Source organism: Pseudophryne corroboree, chromosome 3 (assembly GCF_028390025.1).
Source record: "Pseudophryne corroboree isolate aPseCor3 chromosome 3, aPseCor3.hap2, whole genome shotgun sequence".
In the NCBI taxonomy this organism is placed as follows: Eukaryota; Metazoa; Chordata; class Amphibia; order Anura; family Myobatrachidae; genus Pseudophryne; species Pseudophryne corroboree.
This window is the reverse complement of record NC_086446.1, coordinates 348,177,760-348,200,624: the sequence shown is the minus strand read 5'-3', so window position 1 is coordinate 348,200,624 and position 22,865 is coordinate 348,177,760. Positions and strand designations below refer to the sequence as shown.

Below are 22,865 nucleotides of genomic sequence, written 5' to 3'. Positions count from 1 at the left end.
AGTCCATTTATACACATTCGGGTACCTTACTAAGACCGGCAATTGCGTCGGCCTGGGTGTGAGGTGCTGTAGCGGCATGGACGGATACCTTATCTGAGGAATTGGATACCCTAGATAAGGATACTGTATTATTGACCCTGGGGCATATAAAAGACGCTGTCCTATATATGAGAGATGCTCAAAGAGACATTAGTCTACTGGGTTCTAGAATAAGCGCTATGTCGATTTCTGCCAGAAGGGTCCTGTGGACTCGGCAATGGACAGGTGATGCCAACTCAAAAAGGCATATTGAGGTTTTACCTTACAGGGGTGAGGAATTGTTCGGGGAAGGTCTCTCGGACCTGGTCTCCACAGCTACAGCACAGCTGGAAAGTCAAATTTTTTGCCTTATGTTCCCTCACAGCCTAAGAGAGAACCGCATTATCAAATGCAGTCCTTTCGTTAACAAAGAAAAAAGAAAGTCAGAGGTGCGTCCTTTCTTGCCAGAGGTAGGGGCAGAGGAAAGAAGCTGCACAACGCAGCTAGTTCCCAGGAACAGAACTCCTCACCGGCCTCTACAAAATCCACTGCATGACGCTGGGGCTCCACTGGCAGAGCCGGGCCCTGTAGGGGCACGTCTTCGGAATTTCAGCCACATGTGGGTTCACTCCCAGGTGGATCTTTGGGCAATAGAAATTGTGTCTCAGGGTTACAAGCTGGAATTCGAAGAGGTGCCTCCTCGCCGGTATTTCAAATCGGCCCTACCATCTTCCCCCCAAGAGAGGGAAATAGTGTTAAACGCAATACAAAAATCGTATCTTCAGCAGGTGGTGGTCAAGGTTCCCCTCCTTCAACAGGGAAGGGGTTATTATTCGACCATGTTTGTAGTCCCGAAACCAGACGGTTCGGTCAGACCCATATTGAATTTAAAATCTCTGAACCTATACTTGAAAAGGTTCAAGTTCAAGATGGAATCGCTAAGAGCGGTCATCGCAAGCCTGGAAGGGGGGGATTTTATGGTGTCACTGGACATAAAGGATGCGTACCTTCATGTCCCCATTTATCCACCTCATCAGGCGTACCTAAGATTTGCGGTAAAGGATTGTCATTACCAATTTCAGACGTTGCCGTTTGGTCTCTCAACGGCCCCGAGGATTTTCACCAAGGTAATGGTGGAAATGATGGTGTTCCTGCGGAAGCAAGGTGTCACAATTATCCTGTACTTGGACGATCTCCTCATAAAAGCGAGATCAAGAGAGCAGTTGCTGAACAGCGTATCTCTTTCACTGAAAGTGTTACAGCAACACGGCTGGATTCTCAATATTCCAAAGTCACAGTTGGTTCCTACGACTCGTCTGCCCTTCTTGGGCATTATTCTGGACACGGACCAGAAGAGGATTTATCTCCCAATAGAAAAGGCCCAGGAATTCATGACTCTGGTCAAGAACCTCTTGAAACCAAAACAGGTGTCAGTGCATCATTGCACTCGAGTCCTGGGAAAGATGGTGGCGTCATACGAGGCCATTCCCTTCGGCAGGTTCCATGCGAGGACTTTCCAATGGGACCTACTGGACAAGTGGTCCGGGTCACATCTTCAGATGCATCGGTTGATCACCCTGTACCCCAGGGCCAGGGTGTCACTACTGTGGTGGCTGCAGAGTGCTCACCTTCTCGAGGGCCGCAGATTCGGCATTCAGGACTGGATCCTGGTGACCACGGACGCAAGCCTCCGAGGTTGGGGAGCAGTCACACAGGGAAGAAATTTCCAGGGTCTTTGGTCAAGTCAAGAGACTTGTCTTCACATCAACATCCTGGAGCTAAGGGCCATATACAACGCCCTACGTCAAGCGGAGACCTTACTTCGCGACCGACCAGTTCTGATCCAGTCAGACAACAGTGGCTGGACTTCTGCAGAGTTTGTCACAGAGGATCAGCTGCCGGTATGCACCCAGGTTCTCCTGCCGCCACTGCTGTCGGTTTCCAGGGTTACATGGGCAGCCAGGCAGCAGTGTATTACTGCCGCAGCTGGCCCTGAACCTCATCCTGGCTCCCGCTCCACAGTGCCGCTGCTGCCGGAGACGGTCAGCCCAGCCTGCAGTGATGGTAACAGAAGTAGGAGGTCATTGCTGGCCAGTATCCATCTACAAATTGTTCAGTTGGAGGGAATGTTCCCCCTACACCTGAACGATCAGTTGGGAAAATATCAAACAGGTTTGTTTTTCCCAACAAGTTGGACCGACCGTTTTTGTGTGTTCTTCGGTGTGTGGGTGCAAATGGCTGTTAATCGTTTGCTCCCACACATTGCCCATCTATTGTTCCAACCAGCCAACTAGTTGGCTGGTTGGAACGATATCGTCCTGATGTATGGCTAGCATTAGACAGACTATTGGGCGGTTGATCAGTTGGGTGGTTGGAGGAAAGTTGGTCTGATGTATGGCCCACATTAGTCTATAATCTGTTGGTATCCTGACTCGCTAGCAAGACCTCTGAATACATCTGCCTGCTCATTACATTTTCAAATTGGACTATCTCCAGTTACACTTCAGGCTGTACGGCCACTCAGTGAAACTCTACCTTCCCTGAATCGCAGCCTCTACCTGTTTCTAGGATTCTCTGCTCTCCAAACCATCGGTATCACCATTGATGGTGGTGGTTGTCCTGAGGGTCCTCTCTGTGGATGTTGGGGTCCATACTGAGTCTCTACTAGTGTAGTTACACCGGCTACTGGGGACTGGGTGACTGGATCTATACTCCTCTTGGAGGATATAGGCTCCAGTCATTCAGCTCTGGTAGTTGGTTTGAACCATTGTTGGCAGATTCCAGGCGTACCATTAATTACTGTATTACTTGCTGTACCACTTAGTTCTCAAGCACTGTGACCCTTCCAGTTTAAATCAAACTCTCCGACAGCATTAAGCATATACCATATGAGCTCTGCCTATGAGTAGACATCTTATTCAGCCATCTAGGTTCCTTAACAACTTGTCAGCCTAGTCAACAGGTCCTGACTCAGACCTGAAATCTCAAACTGTGACATGGCGGACCTCTTGTGGTGCCACATAAATAAAGGATGATAATATTATTTATTATTATTATTATGATGTCTTAGAATAAATACAGCTGTAGTACACACATGCATGTTCATTTGTTTTTTACTTTAGAAAACTAGACATTGTTATATGCAGGTGATGAGTACAAAGGGGGTCATTCCAAGTTGATCGCTCGCTAGCTAGTTTTAGCAGCTGTGCAAACGCTATGCCGCTGCCCACTGGGGAGTGTATTTTAGCTTAGCAAAAGTGTGAACGCATGTGCAGCCGAGCTCTACAAAAACAGTTTGTGCAGTTTCTGAGTAGCTCTGAACCTACTCAGCGCTTGCGATCACTTCAGCCTATTTGTGTCCGGATTTGATGTTATACATCCGCCCAGCCACGCCTGCGTTTTTTTCACACGCCTGCATTTTGGTAAAAACTCCCTGAAAACGGTCAGTTGACACCCAGTAACGGCCCCTTCCTGTCAATCTTCTTGCGGCCGTCAGTGCGAGGGAAAACTTCGCTAGAACCTGAGCACAACCACAAAGAGCTTTGTACCCGTACGTTGCACGTGCGCATTGCGGGGCATGCGCAGAAATGTCGTTTATTCACCTGATCGCTGCGCAGCAGAAATCGGAAGCGAGCGATCAACTCGGAATGACTCCCAGTGTTTGGACTTCTATAGCACAATCCTGTAGTAGCTACATCTATGGTATCAATGTCCCAAGTGGAGAAATCAAGAACAGAAAGTAAAAAATAATTTCAGTAGCTGTTCAACAGCAATTGTTCAGAGACTGATGTCAATGACGGTCATTCTGAAATGCATCAAACCAGGGCCGGACTTCCCATCTGGCACTTCCGGCAAATGCCAGAAGGGCTAATGTCCAGATGGGCCAGTCCGGCCACGCAGAGATCAGGGCTGACCGATCACTCTGCTCAAAGAAAAGATGAAACCATCCACCTGCGCTCAATGATTCCTTTAGCAATTTTCATATACCTTCACCATGTGACGACTTTGGACTAAAAATCCTTGCGTTATATGTCGGCACACATGGGAAACTAGACAGAACTCACTCACTAAGTTCTGTCTCGCATTCACATAAGTTTCTTTTAGATGGAACACAGTAACGGTCCATACATACTGGGCGATTTTGAGCTGAAAGCAGCTCACTTTTGGTGTGTTGAGCTCAAAGCCACCCAGTGTGTGTGCACAAGTGGTGAGCGCTGATGTGTGCTCCCGCTTCATCGCTCGCAGCCGCCGTTCATCTACTGCTATGGAAAGCCTTTCACCCCCGCTGACATCGCTGGACGGGGGGGGGGGGGGGGGGGAGCGCTCAGTGTGTATGCACTGAGCGCTTTTCAGCCCAGCAATGTCAGTGATCATCGCTGTGCATACATGCTGGGCAAAAACACCCAGTGTGTATGCACCTTAACAGCTGCAAGTTGATAGAAACACAGTAACCACTTCAGGCTGATAGGAAACACACTTACATTTAGTTTCTCTCGAGCGCAAATCAAAGGTTTCTTTTCACATCAAGGCTTGAAGGGAATAACGGATGATCCTCACCACTGCATAGCAGAGCAATGTTTTTTAATTTCAAATAGTGATACAGCATAAAAAATGTCCATCTAAAAAGCAGCTAGCAACAGCAGACACATATAGAGGACCTGACGGCAAACAGAAAAGGCCGGATTCACCCTGCAGAAGTCACCCGGCTGTCGTCTTCATCCAGTCTTTTATAGAATGTGTCCGGTGTTGTATATTTTGGCAGCAAAACAATGCGTTTCAGAGCGTGGACTGCTCCTTTTTCAAGTTATGTCGCCATAAGCAATTCCTGACGTTTTTAAACCCATGGTCATATGATAAAAACAACCAATAGCATTCAATATCATGATAAAATCATTCCACCTGGTATAATTTAATCTATTCCCATATTCTCTATAATATCACACTAAAATATATCCTACAAAACATACAATTTTTAGTTGGCATTGAACCGGTATGTCTGTGCCTGCCAAACACCACCAGCTGATGTCGGATATTTCCCAAACAAATTACCCTATGTGCAACATTAATAGAAATGCACTTAGAAAATACATATATCGTTTCTCTACACAATAGTGTGATAATTACAAAAATAAACAAATGTACGGAGGTGCGTAAAGATGATATCAATACACAAATATGTGAACATCACCACGCTGTTAATAGAGGATTCTACACAAAAATAATGTGTGTCCAAAAATTAACCCCAATCATTGCCATAGTAGACTGAAAGACAGCCGTTAGAAATACTCTTGTCAGATAGCCGGCCGCTGGGGATATAGCGCTCAGACCTCCAGCACGCATAACCAGCCCAGCCTGGATAGATATCAAAAACATATAGGGAGACTAATGTAATAAAAGGGATCCGGTGTGAAGATCGACAATGTTTTAGGTCGACCACTGTAGGTCAACAGTCACTAGGTCGACAGGGTTGAAATGTCGACAGGGTTTCTAGGTGTACATGTCGACATGAGTTTTTCACTTCTTCTTTTTTTTTTTTTTTTTTTTTTTTTTTACTTTTTCATACTTAATCATCCACGTAGACTACGATTGGACCGGTAATCTGTGCTGAGTGAAGCGGTAGGGAGCGAGGCACCTTTCCCGAAGCATGGCGAGCGGAGTGAGGCTCCTTTCCCGAAGCATGGCGAGCGGACACGGTGCACTAATTCGGCTTCCTGGTCACTGTACTCAGAAAATAACACAAAAAAAAACCCCACCTCATGTCGACCTTTTGACCTGTCGACCTAGAAACCCTGTCGACTTTCCAACCCTGTTGACCTAGTGACTGTCGACCTAAACATTGTCGACCTAGACACTGTCGATCTAATGATCCACACCCGTAATAACTTTCTTTTTTTTTCCTAATAACATTTGGGGGATTAAAAACATCCCATACTAATCTGTGTGATGTAAAAAATAAACGGGCCAGTCTGGCCACACAAGAGAGATCAGGGCTGACCGATCACTTTGCTTGACCGTCCCAGCTAACACAGACATGAGCTGGCCGAGCAGCTCCTCCTCCCTGCGCTCTGCTTCAACCGCCCAGCATACATAGACAGGGAGGTGTTCCGCAAGGCCAGGTGCCCGTGTCTCGCACCATTCCTTCATGAGCAGAAAAAGCTTATAAAACCCACAGTAGACAGTGACATGTAGAATATGATCCGATGGTATGAATTATAGCACTTTTTTTCTATAAGTACCAGTACATACAAATATTAAACAAGTATTAAAGCAAAAGGTTAGCTACTGTCTGAGAGATGTTTTATGTTTTGATAAAGAGTATTACCATGGAATCACAATGTGTTATCAGCATGATAAGCCGTTAATTCACACTTTTTATCTCAGAGAGGGTTAACTGTAGATCAGTGGTTCCCAAGCTGTGTGCATAGGCACCCTGGTGTGCTGCGGGTGCCTCGGGTTGGTGATCCTGCACAAAATTAAATTATTTATGTTCTAAGTGGTAGGCAAAATCTGTGTTCGTGTCAATCATAAAACGTGAACAATCAGAAGCACAACTGTACACAACCACATAACTGACCCTAACGATGGCAGGTATGCACAATTTACTTTTTTTCCCCAAAAAGGATCAATAAAAAACTTTTATCCTAGGGGTGCTGTGAAAACAATGCTGAAACTCTAGGGCACTTTGGTTAAAGAAAAATTTGGGATCCAATGGTATAGGGTCTTGGGGGCGGATTCAATTGGCCACAGTTAATTAGTCCAGGCTAATTGATCTGCTGAGACTATGGGACTAGTCAATTACAGAGCACAGCAGCCTACAGGCTGCAGGTAATGCAGATTTCTGTTTGTGCCTAAGGAGGCTCAAACAGAAATCTGTGTTAAATGCCCTGCTTGTTGGTGCTGGGAAGCTGTTAACCCATAGCTCCAGGCGGAGGCGGATCGGCCATAGGGCCTACAGGGAAGATTCCCGGTGGGCCGACGCACACGCGGGGCCTGTTTTGTTTGAGGACATGTGGTCCTATTTATAGACATAATGAATAAGATGCAAAATAATTTGCATATATGAAAATTACTTTGCCATTTAGCCTGTGATTGCAGATTATCTAGTGTATGCTCTGTCTGCCTGCTTGGCTGACATATAAGATTGAGTGAATATTGATTGGGATACGGTTGGTGTAATAAGCAAGAAAATATATCTTTCTAAAGAATGATATCGTTTCCTAAATTCTGATGGTGTATCATATAATGTTATCATAATATTTAATTTTTTTTTTTTTGTTAACTTCCCCCTTGATGCTAGACATGCCCACTATCTGGAAAGTCTTGGGGGAAGGGTGCTGCTGCCATGGCCCATGGCTAGACCTTACACCTCTGGTGCTGCCCATGTGGGGCCACTAGTACAAATTTTTCCAGGGCCGCTTTTTGTTCCCAATCCGCTCCTGGCTCCAGGTACTTATTCCAGTTCCTACGGGTTAATGTGCAGTAGCGAGTAATTTAACATTCAAGGAAAAGGGACTATAATTGAATAGCCTCCTGCATTAAAGCCAGAGACTATCACACTTTCCTGGCGCAGTAAATTACCGCTAGTAATTGAATCCGGCCCATAGTGTTTGACGAACACCAACCTGTAGCTCTAGTCTCCATGCCCATTGGTGGTCTTTTCAGCTCAATTAGGTATGGTGTGGATCTAGGAATTGACAAGTTAACCCCCCATGCACTTGGGAAAGACTTGTTGTGGCAGGACTGGTTCCACCCACTGCTGTCTAACAGTGCTCATGCACTCAGTGTTGTGAACTTATTGTCCCCACTATAGGTGATGAAAAGAGGACATGTGTGTTGATGGCTGTAATGGAGAGATCTATTTCCCACCCTGGTGGACTTTACTCAACCTGACATCTTTATGCAAATGAACAGTTCATAGAGGAGGTGCACAACCTTCAAGAGAGGATTTCCAAAACAGTACCAGAACAGTCATCTGGCACATATTGGAACAAGGAAGCACAGGTACAATTGTGTTTGCTTTTTTAATCATTCGGTTATTCTTTGCCCTAAAATTAATTTTTCCTGTACACGCTCCCTTGTATTAGTAATACAATACAAATGATATATGTCTTAACTTCAACTAAAACTTTTTTAGCTTTGGGTTGAATTATTATATAATGGTGATTTCCATTTCCTTGTTTTTAAATTGTTTGACTATAACTTTTATTATTAAAAAGGCTTAGATGAAATGTTATGTAACATTGACCTGTTTAAACTCAGATCAACACTGCTGCTATTTAACAGGCTGGTTTTATCCATGTTAAAAAAAGAGAAATTAATTCCTTGCACTCCAATATTGGATTCAGCTGGAAACCCACTAAAGATCATACAACTATAATACAGTATAAAGAAACCGTGATTCCTATTTGGGGTAAATCTCACCAAAAAAAAAAACCCACAGAAAATATTGTGAATGTCTTATTAGTGAGCAGAATAATAGAAATGTCCAAAGTCTTTGAATTATAGAAATCTTCTTCAGACAAACTATGGGGCAGATGTATTAACCTGGAGAAGACATAAGGAAGTGATAAACCAGTGATAGGTGCAAGGTGATAAAGGAACCAGCCAATCAGATCCTAACTGTTAATTTACATATTGGAGCTGATTGGCTGGTGCCTTTATCACATTGCACATATCACTGGTTTATCACTTTCTTATGCCTTCTCCAGGTTAATACATCTGCCCCTACATCGAATAAGAAAAAAAAAAAAACACTTCTCTTACTGCAGAGTGTTTCATAAAAGGTGATGGAAACAACGGGTGGTCTTCAGTATGCCGAATATCGGGATCCCGGCGCACAGTATACCGGCGCCGGAATCCCGACACCCGGCATACCGACAGCTATTCTCCCTCGTGGGGGTCCACGACCCCCCTCGCGACACTGTGCCCGCAGCGTGGCGAGCACAGCGAGCCCGCAAGGGGCTTCTTTGCGCTCGCCACGCTGTCGGTATGCCGGCGATCGGGCTCCCGGCGCCGGTATGCTGGTCGCCGGGAGCCCGAGCACAGGCATACCGTACTACACCCGAAACAACATGTGTTGGTTATGCGTACTCTTATAGGGCCTATAATGGGCCACAGTAACAGCAAGAACATAGAACTTCTCCTCAGTGTCCCCGTAAAACCATGAAAAATGTAAATTCATAAAACAAAAACGACCAAGCATCTGGGCAGTCAAGTACCGTGTGTGGCCTTACACAAAGGCAATGCAGTCAGCAGGAAAGGCAGATGGAGTTCCCGGGTGTAGACCGCTCACTGGATAATGCAGAGTCCCTGGATTTGGAAACACACGGCTTGCAAGACGTCCTTAACCACCAACACGTTTCAACTCAATAGAGCCTTCCTCAGGGTGTAATTAGGTGGTGCACTCTTTACATATTTAAAGTACTGCTGATAACCTCCCACTTCCTGTCTCCCTTTGGGCGGACTTGGCTCATTTTTATCATTAAAATACATCATCCAAACACATTTTATATTCAATACAGTTTAAACACATTATTTATTCAACCCTTTTAGAAACCCTAAAAACGTTAAGACAAATACTCGAAATCTGCAATAATTGACAAGACCGGTGTCTCATAATTCGATTCCCTGAATGGTATGCGTTCCACTGATTTCTTTACCAGAAGGGACATATTGCGTCTTTCAATGGATATACAACAGCCGTAGATGTCACGGAGGCTGGCATGTGTTCCAAGCCTCGTTTTGTAATGGAACAACGTGGGGGGGATTTGTCCTAGTCACGCTAGGGAGCACTATGTTCACTGCGTTTCAAACCTTGTTCCATGCCTCTTTATAAAGGCGGAACTCAATTGGACGAGTTGCCTAGGTAACCAGTACTGATCATACTACTTCACTAACGCCAGATTACTTATATAAAACCAGACTTATCAGATATTTTTATTTCGAACACTGTCCTGTATATACACATATCCTAAATTGGTTTATCAAGGGTTGAATAAACATTTACAATAATATTCATAAAGCATACACACAAAAAATAATACGATTTTGAACCTACCGGTAAATCTTTTTCTCCTAGTCCGTAGAGGATGAGGGGGACTCCGTAAGGACCATGGGGTATAGACGGGCTCCGCAGGAGACATGGGCACTATAAAGAACTTTTAGTATGGGTGTGCACTGGCTCCTCCCTCTATGCCCCTCCTCCAGACCTCAGTTAGATAACTGTGCCCAGAGGAGATGGACAATATGAGGAAAGGATTTTGTTAATCTAAGGGCAAGATCATACCAGCCCACACCAATCATACCATATAACCTGGAATATATGCAACCAGTTAACAGTATGAACAAAAAACAGTATCAGTCAAAGACCGATTCTAACTGTAACATAACCCTTATAAAAGCAACAACCTATATACAAGTCTTGCAGATGTAGTCCGCACTGGGACGGGCGCCCAGCATCCTCTACGGACTAGGAGAAAAAGATTTACCGGTAGGTTTAAAATCTTATTTTCTCTTACGAACTAGAGGATGCTGGGGACTCCGTAAGGAGCATGGGGTTTATACCAAAGCTCCCAACCGGGCGGGAGAGTGCGGATGACTCTGCAGCACCGACTGAGAAAACGCAAGGTCCTCATCAGCCAGGGTATCAAACTTGTAGAATTTAGCAAAAGTGTTTGAACCCGACCAAGTAGCTGCTCGGAAAAGCTGTAATGCCGAGACGCCTCGGGCAGCCGCCCAAGAAGAGCCCACCTTCCTAGTGGAATGGGCTTTACTGAAGCTTCTTGTTGAGGCGTGACGCCATCATGTCTATTTGAGGAATTCCCCAACGACTTGTTATCTCTGCAAAAACTTCTTGATGAAGTCCCCACTCTCCCGGATGGAGATCGTGTCTGCTGAGGAAGTCTGCTTCCCAGTTATCCACTCCTGGAATGAAGACAGCTGACAGAGCGCTTACGTGATTTTCCGCCCAGCGAAGAATCCTGGTGGCTTCCGCCATCGCCACTCTGCTCCTTGTCCCGCCTTGGCGGTTTACATGAGCCACGGCTGTGACATTGTCTGATTGAATCAGAACGGGTAGGTCGCGAAGAAGATTCTCCGCTTGTCGTAGGCCGTTGTATATGGCCCTCAATTCCAGTATGTTGATGTGTAGACAAGCCTCCTGGCTTAACAATAGTCCCTGAAAATGTCTTCCTTGTGTGACTGCTTTCCACCCTCGGAGGCTCGCGTCCGTGGTCACCAGAACCCAGTCTTGAATGCCGAACCTGCGACCCTCTAGAAGGTGAGCACTCTGCAGCCACCACAGGAGAGACACCCTGGCCCTGGGGGACAGGGATATTTTCTGATGTATTTGTAGATGGGACCCGGACCACTTGTAGAGAAGGTCCCACTGAAAAGTCCTCGCATGACACCTGCCAAAGGGAATGGCCCCGTAGGCTGCCACCATTTTTCCCAGAACACGAGTGCATTGATGAACAGACACTCTTTTTGCTTTTAGCAGGTCTCTGACCATGTTCTGAAGATCCTGGGCTTTTTCCAATGGTAGAAAAACCAACTTTGGTTCCGTGTCCAGAATCATGCCTAGGAATGATAGCCGAGTCGTTGGAACCAATTGTGACTTTGGCAGATTGAGAATCCAACCGTGCTGTTGCAGCACTTTCAGGGAGAGCGACACGCTCTTCAGCAATTGGTCTCTCGATCTCGCCTTTATCAGGAGATCGTCCAAGTATGGGATAATTGTGACTCCCTGCCTACGCAGGAGCACCATCGTCTCCGCCAATACCTTGGTGAAAATCCTCGGGGCCGTGGAAAGCCCAAATGGCAACGTCTGAAACTGGTAATGACAGTCCTGTACAGCGAATCTCAGGTACTCCTGATGAGGGGGGTAAATGGGGACATGAAGGTATGCATCCTTTATGTCTAGTGACACCATCAAATCCCCCCCTTCCAGGCTGGATATTACAGCGCGGAGCGATTCCATCTTGAATTTGAACTTTTTCAAGTACAGGTTTAGGGATTTTAGATTTAAAATGGGTCTGACCAAACCATCCGGCTTCGGGATCACAAACAGGGTTGAATAATACCCTTTTCTCTTACGTCCTAGAGGATGCTGGGGACTCTGTAAGGACCATGGGGTATAGACGGGCTCCGCAGGAGATAGGGCACCTAAAAAGAACTTTTACTATGGGAGTGCACTGGCTCCTCCCTCTACGCCCCTTCTCCAGACCTTGGTTAGATCTTGTGCCCAGAGGAGAATGGGTGCACTGCAGAGAGCTCTCCAGAGTTTTCTGTGGAAGAAGAATTTTGTTATGTTTTTTATTTTCAGGGAGTCCTGTTGGCAACAGGCTCCCTGCATCGTGGGACCAAGGAGAGAGAAGCAGAGCTGGCTTGTCAAGTTGGGCACTGCTTCTAAGGCTACTGGACACCATTAGCTCCAGAGGGAGTCGGAACACAGGTCTCACCTGGGGTTCGTCCCGGAGCCGCGCCGCCGTCCTCCTCACAGATGCCGAAGATAGAAGCCGGATAGAGAAGGCAGAAGACATCAGCGCGCCATTGCTCCCAGTCTCACACACACAGAGCAGCACTAAAGGGTGCAGGGCGCAGGGGGGGGCGCCTTGGGCAGCAATAAACCTCACATTTTGGCCAAATACAGTTGGATTAGGCTGCGGAGGCAGTAAATCTACGATCCCCCGCCATTTTATTGAAAAATCACTGGGACCGAATCCCGCCGTCGGGTGGGCGGGGCTTGATCCTCAGCACTAACCAGCGCCATTTTCTCCACAGAAGCTGCATGAGCAAAACGCTGGCTCCCTGTTCTCTCCCCTGCTGAACTTCACAGGCTGGAAAAAAGAGGAGGGGGGCACATTAGCGACGCAGTGAGTGGGAATTGGCATATTATAAATAAAAATGCGCTATCTGGACATATTTTTTCCAGTGTTTTTAAGCGCTGGTGTGTGCTGGTATTCTCTCTCTGTCTCTCCTTAGGACCTGGTTGGGGTTTTGTCCCCTTATAGGTTAATCCCTGTGTGTGTGGGGTGTCTGTACGTGTGTGTCGACATGTCGGAGGCGGAAGGCTTCTCCAAGGAGGAGGTGGAGCAAATGAGTGGTGTGTCCCCGTCGGTTGTGCCGACTCCAGATTGGATGGACATGTGGCATATGTTGAATGCAAGTGTGGCATCTTTACATAAAAGGCTTGATAAGGCTGAATTAGGGGGGACATCAGGGGGTCAATCCTCGGATTGGACCGACTCACAGGGCCCGTCGGGGTCTCAAAAGCGTCCCTTAACACAAGACACTACTACCGACACGGATTCTGATTCCAGTGTCGACTATGACGAAGTAAAATTGCACCCTAGGGTGACTAAAACCATTCAGTGTATGATTGTGGCAATAAGGGATGTGTTGCATATTGTGGATGAACCCTCTGTCCCCGACACAAGGGTACACATGTTTAAGGAAAAGAAACAGATTATTAACTTTCCCACATCTCAGGAATTAAATGAATTCTTTGGAAAAGCTTGGGAGACTCCGGATAAGAGACCGCAGATCCCCAAAAGAATTTATATGGCATACCCTTTCCCTAAGCAGGACAGGGAGATTTGGGAATCACCCCCCACTGTGGACAAGGCCCTGACGCGCTTGTCCAAGAAAGTGGCGCTACCGTCTTCTGACACAGCAGCCCTTAAGGACCCTGCAGATCGCAGGCAAGAAACTACCTTAAAGTGTATTTATTCTCATACGGGTGCTGTGCTAAGACCGACAATTGCGTCGGCATGGGTGTGTAGTGCAATTGCAGCTTGGACAGATGAGCTGACAGATCAATTTGATAATATGGATAAGGATACTATATTCCTAACTCTAGCCCATATTAAAGACGCAGTCTTATTTATGAGGGATGCTCAAAGGGACATTGGATTGCTAGCTTCTAGGGCCAATGCCATGTCTGTCTCAGCGAGAAGATCCTTATGGACTCGCCAATGGACGGGTGATGCGGATTCAAAAAAAACATATGGAAGTACTACCCTATAAGGGTGATGTATTGTTTGGGGATGGGCTGACTGACCTGGTTTCCACAGCTACAGCAGGTAAATCAAATTTTTTACCATATGTTCCCCAACAGCAAAAGAAAGTAACACCCTATCAGATGCAGTCCTTTCGGTCGCACAAGTCCAAAAGAGGGCGGGGATCCTCTTTCCTCGGCAGAGGCAAGAGTGCACCTGCTTCGGCAGGTGCCCCGAAACAAAAGTCCTCCCCGGCTGCTCCAAAATCCACAGCATGGCTCTGGGGCTCCCCTGAGGGAGTCCGCACCGGTGGGGGCACGTCTTCGACTTTTCAGTCAGGCCTGGGTCAGTTCGGACCTGAATCCCTGGGTGTTGGAAATAGTTTCCCAGGGTTACAAATTGGAATTCGAGGAGGTGCCCCCGCGCCGATTTTTCAAATCGGCCCTACCAGCTTCCACATTGAATTGCAGCTAACACTATATCCCTTTCCAAACACTGTGTATACAGCAAGTGATAATCAAGGTTCCCCTGCACCAGCAGGGAAGAGGTTACTACTCAACCCTATTTGTGGTCCCGAAACCGGACGGTTCAGTCAGACCTATTTTGAATCTGAAATCCCTAAACCTGTACATAAAAAGATTCAAATTCAAAATGGAATCTCTCAAAGCGATAATAGACAACATGGAGGAGGGGGAGTTTATGGTGTCTCTGGACATAAAGGATGCGTACCTTCATGTCCCCATATATGCCCCCCATCAGGAATACCTGAGATTCGCTGTACAGGATTGTCATTACCAATTTCAGACGTTGGCGTTTGGACTCTCCACGGCCCCGAGGATTTTCACCAAGATAATGGCGGAAATGATGGTGGTCCTGCGCAAGCATGGAGTCACAATTATCCCATACTTGGACGATCTCCTGATAAAAGCGAGATCAAGGGAGAAATTGCTGAGCAGTGTGGCGCTCTCTCTGAGAGTGCTCCAGCAACACGGTTGGATTCTAAATCTACCAAAGTCACAGTTGATTCCGACAACTCGACTACCGTTCCTAGGTATGATACTGGATACGGAACAAATAAAGGTCTTCCTCCCAATAGAGAGAGCCTAGGACATCCAGAACATGGTCAGAGACCTGCTAAAACCGAAAAGGGTGTCAGTTCACCAATGCACTCGAGTTCTGGGGAAAATGGTGGCGGCCTACGAGGCTATTCCCTTCGGAAGGTTCCATGCAAGGACTTTTCAATGGGACCTTCTGGACAAGTGGTCCGGGTCCCATCTGCACTTACATCGGAAAATAACTCTGTCCCCAGGGACCAGAGTGTCCCTCCTGTGGTGGTTGCAAAGTGCTCACCTCCTGGAGGGTCGCAGGTTCGGAATTCAGGATTGGATCCTGGTTACCACGGACACGAGCCTCCGAGGATGGGGAGCGGTCACACAGGGAAAAAATTTTCAGGGTCTTTGGTCAGACCAGGAGTACTGTCTACACATCAATGTGTTGGAACTCAGGGCCATTTACAACGGCCTTCGACAAGCGGAGAGTTTTCTTCGAAACCTACCGGTTCTGATTCAATCAGACAATGTCACAGCAGTGGCTCATGTGAACTGCCAAGGCGGGACAAAAAGCAGAGTCGCGATGGCGGAAGCCACAAGGATCCTTCGTTGGGCAGAAAATCATGTAAGCTCTCTGTCAGCTGTCTTCATTCCGGGAGTGGACAACTGGGAAGCAGACTTCCTCAGCAGACACGATCTCCATCCAGGAGAGTGGGGACTTCATCAAGAAGTCTTTGCAGACGTAATACGTCTTTGGGGAACTCCTCAAGAAGACATGATGGCGTCACGCCTCAACAAAAAACTTTGGAGGTACTACGCCAGGTCTCGGGACCCTCAGGCAATAGCAGTAGATGCTCTGGTAACACCGTGGGTGTTCAAATCGGTCTAGGTGTTTCCTCCTCTTCCTCTCATCACAAAAGTGTTGAGGATCATAAGACGAAGAAGAGTACGAACAATACTCGTTGTCCCAGACTGGCCTCGAAGGGCCTGGTACTCGGATCTACAAGAGATGCTCATAGGAGATCCCTGGCCTCTTCCTCTGAGGGAAGACCTGTTGCAGCAGGGGCCCTGTGTATTTCAAGACTTACCGTGGTTACGTTTGACGGCATGGCGGTTGAACGCCGAATCCTAGCGAAAAAGGGGATTCCGGATGAGGTCATCCCTACTTTAATAAAGGCTAGGAAGGAGGTGACGGTTAAGCATTATCACCGTATCTGGCGAAAGTATGTGTCTTGGTGTGAAACCAAGAATGCACCTACGGAAGATTTTCATCTGGGTCGTCTTCTCCACTTCCTACAGACAGGAGTGGATATGGGCCTGAAATTAGGCTCTGTTAAGGTACAGATTTCGGCCCTCTCGATTTTCTTTCAGAAGGAATTGGCTTCTCTTCCAGAAGTCCAGACGTTTGTAAAGGGAGTGCTGCACATCCAGCCCCCTTTTGTGCCTCCAGTGGCACCATGGGACCTGAACGTGGTGTTGCAGTTCCTAAAATCACACTGGTTTGAACCGCTTAACAAGGTTGAGTTGAAATTTCTTACCTGGAAGGTGGTCATGTTGTTGGCCTTAGCATCAGCAAGGCGAGTGTCAGAATTGGCGGCTTTGTCACACAAGAGCCCCTACTTGATTTTTCATGTGGATCGAGCTGAATTGAGGACACGTCCGCAATTTTTGCCTAAAGTGGTTTCTTCGTTCGATATGAATCAACCTATTGTGGTGCCTGTGGCTACAAGTGACCTGGAGGATTCCAGATCCCTGGACGTAGTCAGGGCCTTAAAAATTTATGTAGCCAGGACGGCTAAAATTAGGAAAACAGAGGCTCTGTTTGTCCTGTATGCGGCCAATAAGATTGGCGCTCCTGCTTCAAAGCAGACTATTGCTCGCTGGATCTGTAATACGATTCAGCAGGCTCACTCTACGGCTGGATTGCCGGTACCAAATTCGGTTAAGGCCCATTCCACTAGGAAGGTGGGCTCTTCTTGGGCGGCTGTCCGAGGCGTCTCGGCATTACAACTTTGTCGAGCAGCGACTTGGACGGGGTCAAACACTTTTGCTAAATTCTACAAGTTTGATACCCTGGCTGATGAGGACCTAGCGTTTGCTCAGTCGGTGTTGCAGAGTCATACGCACTCTCCCGCCCGATTGGATGCTTTGGTATAAACCCCATGGTCCTTACGGAGTCCCCAGCATCCTCTAGGACGTAAGAGAAAATAAGATTTTAAACCTACCGGTAAATCTATTTCTCCTAGTCCGTAGAGGATGCTGGGCGCCCGTCCCAGTGCGGAAACTCTGCAAGACTTGTATATAGTTGTTGCTTACATAAGGGTTATGTTACAGTTGACATCGGTCTTGGACCGTTACTGTGGTTTGTTCATACTGTTAACTGGTTATGTATGTTCCAGGTTACATGGTATGATTGGTGTGGGCTGGTATGAATCTTGCCCTTGGATTGCTAAATCCTGCCTTGTATTGTCCATCTCCTCTGGGCACAGTTCTCTAACTGAGGTCTGGAGGAGGGGCATAGAGGGAGGAGCCAGTGCACACCCATAGTCAAAGTTCTTTTTAGGTGCCCTATCTCCTGCGGAGCCCGTCTATACCCCATGGTCCTTACAGAGTCCCCAGCATCCTCTACGGACTAGGAGAAATAGATTTACTGGTAGGTTTAAAATCTTATTTCTCTGACGTCCTAGTGGATGCTGGGTACTCCGTAAGGACCATGGGGAACAGACGGGCTCCGCAGGAGACTGGGCACTTCTTTAAAGAAAAGATTAGGTACTACATCTGGTGTGCACTGGCTCCTCCCTTTATGCCCCTCCTCCAGACCCCAGTTAGAATCTGTGCCCGGCCTGAGCTGGATGCACTTAGTGGGCTCTCCTGAGTTCACTAAAAAGAAAAGTATTTGTTAGGTTTTTTATTTTCAGTGAGATCTGCTGGCAACAGACTCACTGCTACGTGGGACTTAGGGGAGAGAAGCAAACCTACCTGCTTGCAGCTAGCTTGTGCTTCTAGGCTACTGGACACCATTAGCTCCAGAGGGATCGAACACAGGGCCCGACCTCGATCGTCCGTTCCCGGAGCCGCGCCGCCGTCCCCCTTGCAGAGCCAGAAGACGGAAGAAACCGGAGGAAATCGGCGGCTCAAGACTTCGGTCTTCAATAAGGTAGAGCACAGCACTGCAGCTGTGCGCCATTGCTCCCACAGCACACCACACCACACGCTCCGGTCACTGGTGGGTGCAGGGCGCTGGGGGGCACCCTGGGCTGCAATTAATATACCTTTTGGCAATAAAAAGCACATAATACAGTGTTTAACACTGTATATGTGCAGAAACCCCAGCCATTAACGTTATAAAAAGCGTGAGAAGCCCGCCGTTGAAGGGGCGGGGCTATCTCCCTCAGCACAGCCAGCGCCATTTTCTCTTCACAGCTCCGCTGGAAGGACGCTCTCCAGGCTCTCCCCTGCAGTATACAATACAGAAAGGGTAAACAAGAGAGGGGGGGCACATAAATTTTGGCGCAAATTGTGATATAAGCAGCTATAGGGGGGAAATTCACTTTGTGTATAGTGTATATCCCTCTGTTATATAGCGCTCTGGTGTGTGCTGGCATACTCTCTCTCTGTCTCCCCAAAGGACTTTGTGGGGTCCTGTCCTCAGTCTGAGCATTCCCTGTGTGTGTGCGGTGTGTCGGTACGGCTGTGTCGACATGTTTCATGAGGACGCTTACGTGGAGGCGGAGCAGGTGCCGATAAGTGTGATGTCGCCCCCTGCGGGGCCGACACCTGAGTGGATGGATATGTGGAAGGTATTAACCGACAGTGTCAACTCCTTGCATAAAAGGTTCGATGACGCAGCTTTGGGACAGCCGGCATCTCAGCCCGCGCCTGCCCAGGCATCTCACAGGCCGTCAGGGGCTCAAAAACGCCCGCTACCTCAGATGGCAGACACAGATGTCGACACGGAGTCTGACTCCAGTGTCGACGAGGATGAGACAAATATACAATCCACTAGGGCCATCCGATGCATGATTACGGCAATGAAAAATGTGTTGCACATTTCTGACATTAACCCGGTTACCACAAAAAAGGGTATTATGTTTGGGGAGAAAAAGCAGCCAGTGACTTTTCCCCCATCTGATGAGTTAAATGACTTGTGTGAAGAAGCGTGGGGTTCCCCAGATAAGAAACTAGTAATTCTAAGCGGTTACTAATGGCGTACCCTTTCCCGCCAATGGATAGGATACGCTGGGAGACATCCCCTAAGGTGGACAAGGTGCTCACACGCTTATCAAAAAAGGTGGCACTGCCTTCTCAGGATACGGCCGCCTTAAAGGAGCCTGCAGATAGAAAGCAGGAGGCTATCCTGAAGTCTGTGTATACACACTCAGGTACTATACTGAGACCTGCTATTGCTTCAGCATGGATGTGTAGTGCTGCAGCAGTGTGGTCTGATTCCCTGTCTGATAACATTGATTCCCTGGACAGGGACACTATATTGCTAACCATAGAGCATATTAAAGACGTAGTCTTATATATGAGAGATGCACAGAGGGACATTTGCCGGCTGGCATCTAGAATTAATGCAATGTCCATTTCTGCCAGGAGAGTATTATGGACTCGGCAGTGGACAGGTGATGCTGATTCTAAAAGGCACATGGAAATTTTGCCTTATAAGGGTGAGGAATTGTTTGGGGACGGTCTTTCGGACCTCGTATCCACAGCAACAGCTGGGAAGTCGACTTTTTTACCTCAGGTTCCCTCACAGCCTAAGAAAGCACCGTATTATCAAGTACAGTCCTTTCGGCCTCAGAAAGGCAAGCGAGTTAGAGGCGCGTCCTTTCTGCCCAGAGGCAGGGGTAGAGGGAAAAAGCTGCACCATACAGCCAGTTCCCAAGAACAAAAATCCTCCCCTGCTTCCACTAAGTCCACCGCATGACGCTGGGGCTCCACATGTGGAGCCAGGTGCGGTGGGGGCCCGTCTCCGGAACTTCAGCGACCAGTGGGTTCGCTCACAGGTGGATCTCTGGGTTCTACAAGTGGTATCTCAGGGATACAAGCTGGAGTTCGAGACGTCTCCCCCTCGCCGTTACCTCAAATCAGCCTTGCCAGCTACTCCCCAGGACAGGGAGGTAGTACTGGTGGCAATTCACAAGCTGTACCTCCAGCAGGTGATAATCAAAGTTCCCCTCCTTCAACAGGGACGGGGTTACTATTCCACAATGTTTGTGGTACCGAAACCAGACGGTTCGGTGAGACCCATTCTAAATTTAAAATCCTTGAACACTTATATAAGGAAGTTCAAGTTCAAAATGGAATCGCTCAGGGCGGTTATTGCAAGCCTGGAAGAGGGGGATTACATGGTATCACTGGACATCAAGGATGCTTACCTACATGTCCCCATTTACCCACCTCACCAGGTGTACCTCCGTTTTGTGTTACAGGACTGCCATTACCAATTCCAGACGTTGCCGTTTGGTCTGTCCACGGCACTGAGTGTATTTACCAAAGTAATGGCCGAAATGATGATACTCCTTCGGAAGAAGGGAGTTATAATTATCCCGTACTTGGACGATCTCCTTATAAAGGCGAGGTCCAGGGAGCAGTTGTTGGTCGGAGTAGCACTATCTCAGGAAGTGCTACAACAGCACGGCTGGATTCTGAATATCCCAAAGTCGCAGCTGGTTCCTACGACACGTCTGCTGTTCCTGGGTATGATTCTGGACACAGAACAGAAGAAGGTGTTTCTCCCGGAGGAGAAGGCCAAGGAGTTGTCATCTCTGGTCAGAGACCTCCTAAAACCAAAACAGGTGTCGGTGCATCACTGCACGCGAGTCCTGGGAAAGATGGTAGCTTCTTACGAGGCAATTACATTCGGCAGGTTCCATGCAAGGATCTTTCAGTGGGATCTGTTAGACAAGTGGTCCGGATCGCATCTTCAGATGCATCGGCTGATCACCCTGTCCCCGGGGGCCAGGGTGTCTCTGCTGTGGTGGCTGCAGAGTGCTCATCTTCTCGAGGGCCGCAGATTCGGCATACAGGACTGGGTCCTGGTGACCACGGATGCAAGCCTCCGAGGTTGGGGGGCAGTCACTCAGGGAAGAAACTTCCAAGGACAATGGTCGAGTCAGGAGGCTTCCCTACACATAAATATTCTGGAACTAAGGGCCATTTACAATGCCCTAAGTCAGGCAAAACCCCTGCTTCAAAACCAGCCGGTGCTGATTCAGTCAGACAACATCACGGCGGTCGCCCATGTAAACCGACAGGGCGGCACAAGAAGCAGAATGGCGATGGCAGAAGCCACAAGGATTCTCCGATGGGCGGAAAATCACGTGATAGCACTGTCAGCAGTGTTCATTCCGGGAGTGGACAACTGGGAAGCAGACTTCCTCAGCAGGCACGACCTCCACCCGGGAGAGTGGGGACTTCATCCAGAAGTCTTCCAGCTGATTGTAAATCGTTGGGAAAGGCCACAGGTGGACATGATGGCGTCCCGCCTCAACAAAAAGCTAAAAAGATATTGCGCCAGGTCAAGGGACACTCAGGCGATAGCTGTGGACGCTCTAGTGACACCGTGGGTGTACCAGTCGGTTTATGTGTTCCCTCCTCTTCCTCTCATACCAAAGGTACTGAGGATAATAAGAAAGAGAGGAGTAAGAACTATACTCATCGTTCCGGATTGGCCAAGAAGGACTTGATACCCGGAACTACAAGAAATGATCTCAGAGGACCCTTGGCCTCTGCCTCTCAGACAGGACCTGCTACAGAATGGGCCCTGTCTGTTCCAAGACTTACCGCGGCTGCGTTTGACGGCATGGCGGTTGAACGCCGGATCCTGATGGAAAAGGGCATTCCGGTTGAAGTCATTCCTACGCTGATAAAAGCTAGGAAGGATGTGACAGCAAAACATTATCACCGCATATGGCGAAAATATGTTGCTTGGTGTGAGGCTATGAAGGCCCCAACAGAAGAATTTCAGCTGGGTCGATTTCTGCACTTCCTACAGTCAGGAGTGACTATGGGCCTAAAATTGGGATCCATTAAAGTCCAGATCTCGGCCCTGTCTATTTTCTTTCAAAAAGAACTGGCTTCACTGCCTGAAGTTCAGACGTTTGTTAAGGGAGTGCTGCATATTCAGCCCCCTTTTGTGCACCCAGTGGCACCTTGGGACCTCAACGTTGTGTTGGATTTCCTAAAATCACATTGGTTTGAGCCACTTCAGACCGTGGAGTTGAAATATCTCACGTGGAAAGTGGTCATGCTTTTGGCCTTGGCTTCGGCTAGGCGTGTGTCAGAATTGGCGGCTTTGTCATGTAAAAGCCCCTATCTGATCTTCCATATGGACAGGGCAGAATTGAGGACTCGTCCCCAATTTCTCCCTAAGGTGGTATCAGCGTTTCATTTGAACCAACCTATTGTGGTGCCTGCGGCTACTCGGGACTTGGAGGCTTCCAAGTTGCTGGATGTAGTCCGGGCCCTGAAAATCTATGTTTCCAGGACGGCTAGAGTCAGAAAAACTGACTCGCTGTTTATCCTGCATGCACCCAACAAGCTGGGTGCTCCTGCTTCAAAGCAGACTATTGCTCGCTGGATCTGTTGCACGATTCAACTTGCACATTCTGCGGCTGGACTGCCGCATCTTAAATCAGTCAAAGCCCATTCCACGAGGAAGGTGGGCTCTTCTTGGGTGGCTGCCCGAGGGGTCTCGGCTTTACAACTTTGCCGAGCTGCTACCTGGTCGGGATCAAACACGTTTGCAAAATTCTACAAGTTTGATACCCTGGCTGAGGAGGACCTTGAGTTTGCT

At 47.9% G+C, this 22,865-nt stretch overlaps 1 protein-coding gene across 1 annotated transcript in view; it reads left to right on the top strand.

Annotated features, from left to right (window-relative positions):
* The window catches only part of MED1 (mediator complex subunit 1), a 193,375-nt gene that overhangs the window by 24,432 nt on the left and 146,078 nt on the right, over window positions 1-22,865 (top strand). Inside the window, exon 2 of the mRNA XM_063959724.1 lies at window positions 7,829-8,019. The gene's annotated coding sequence lies outside the window, so the exon portion shown is untranslated. The remainder of the gene's footprint in view (window positions 1-7,828; window positions 8,020-22,865) is intronic.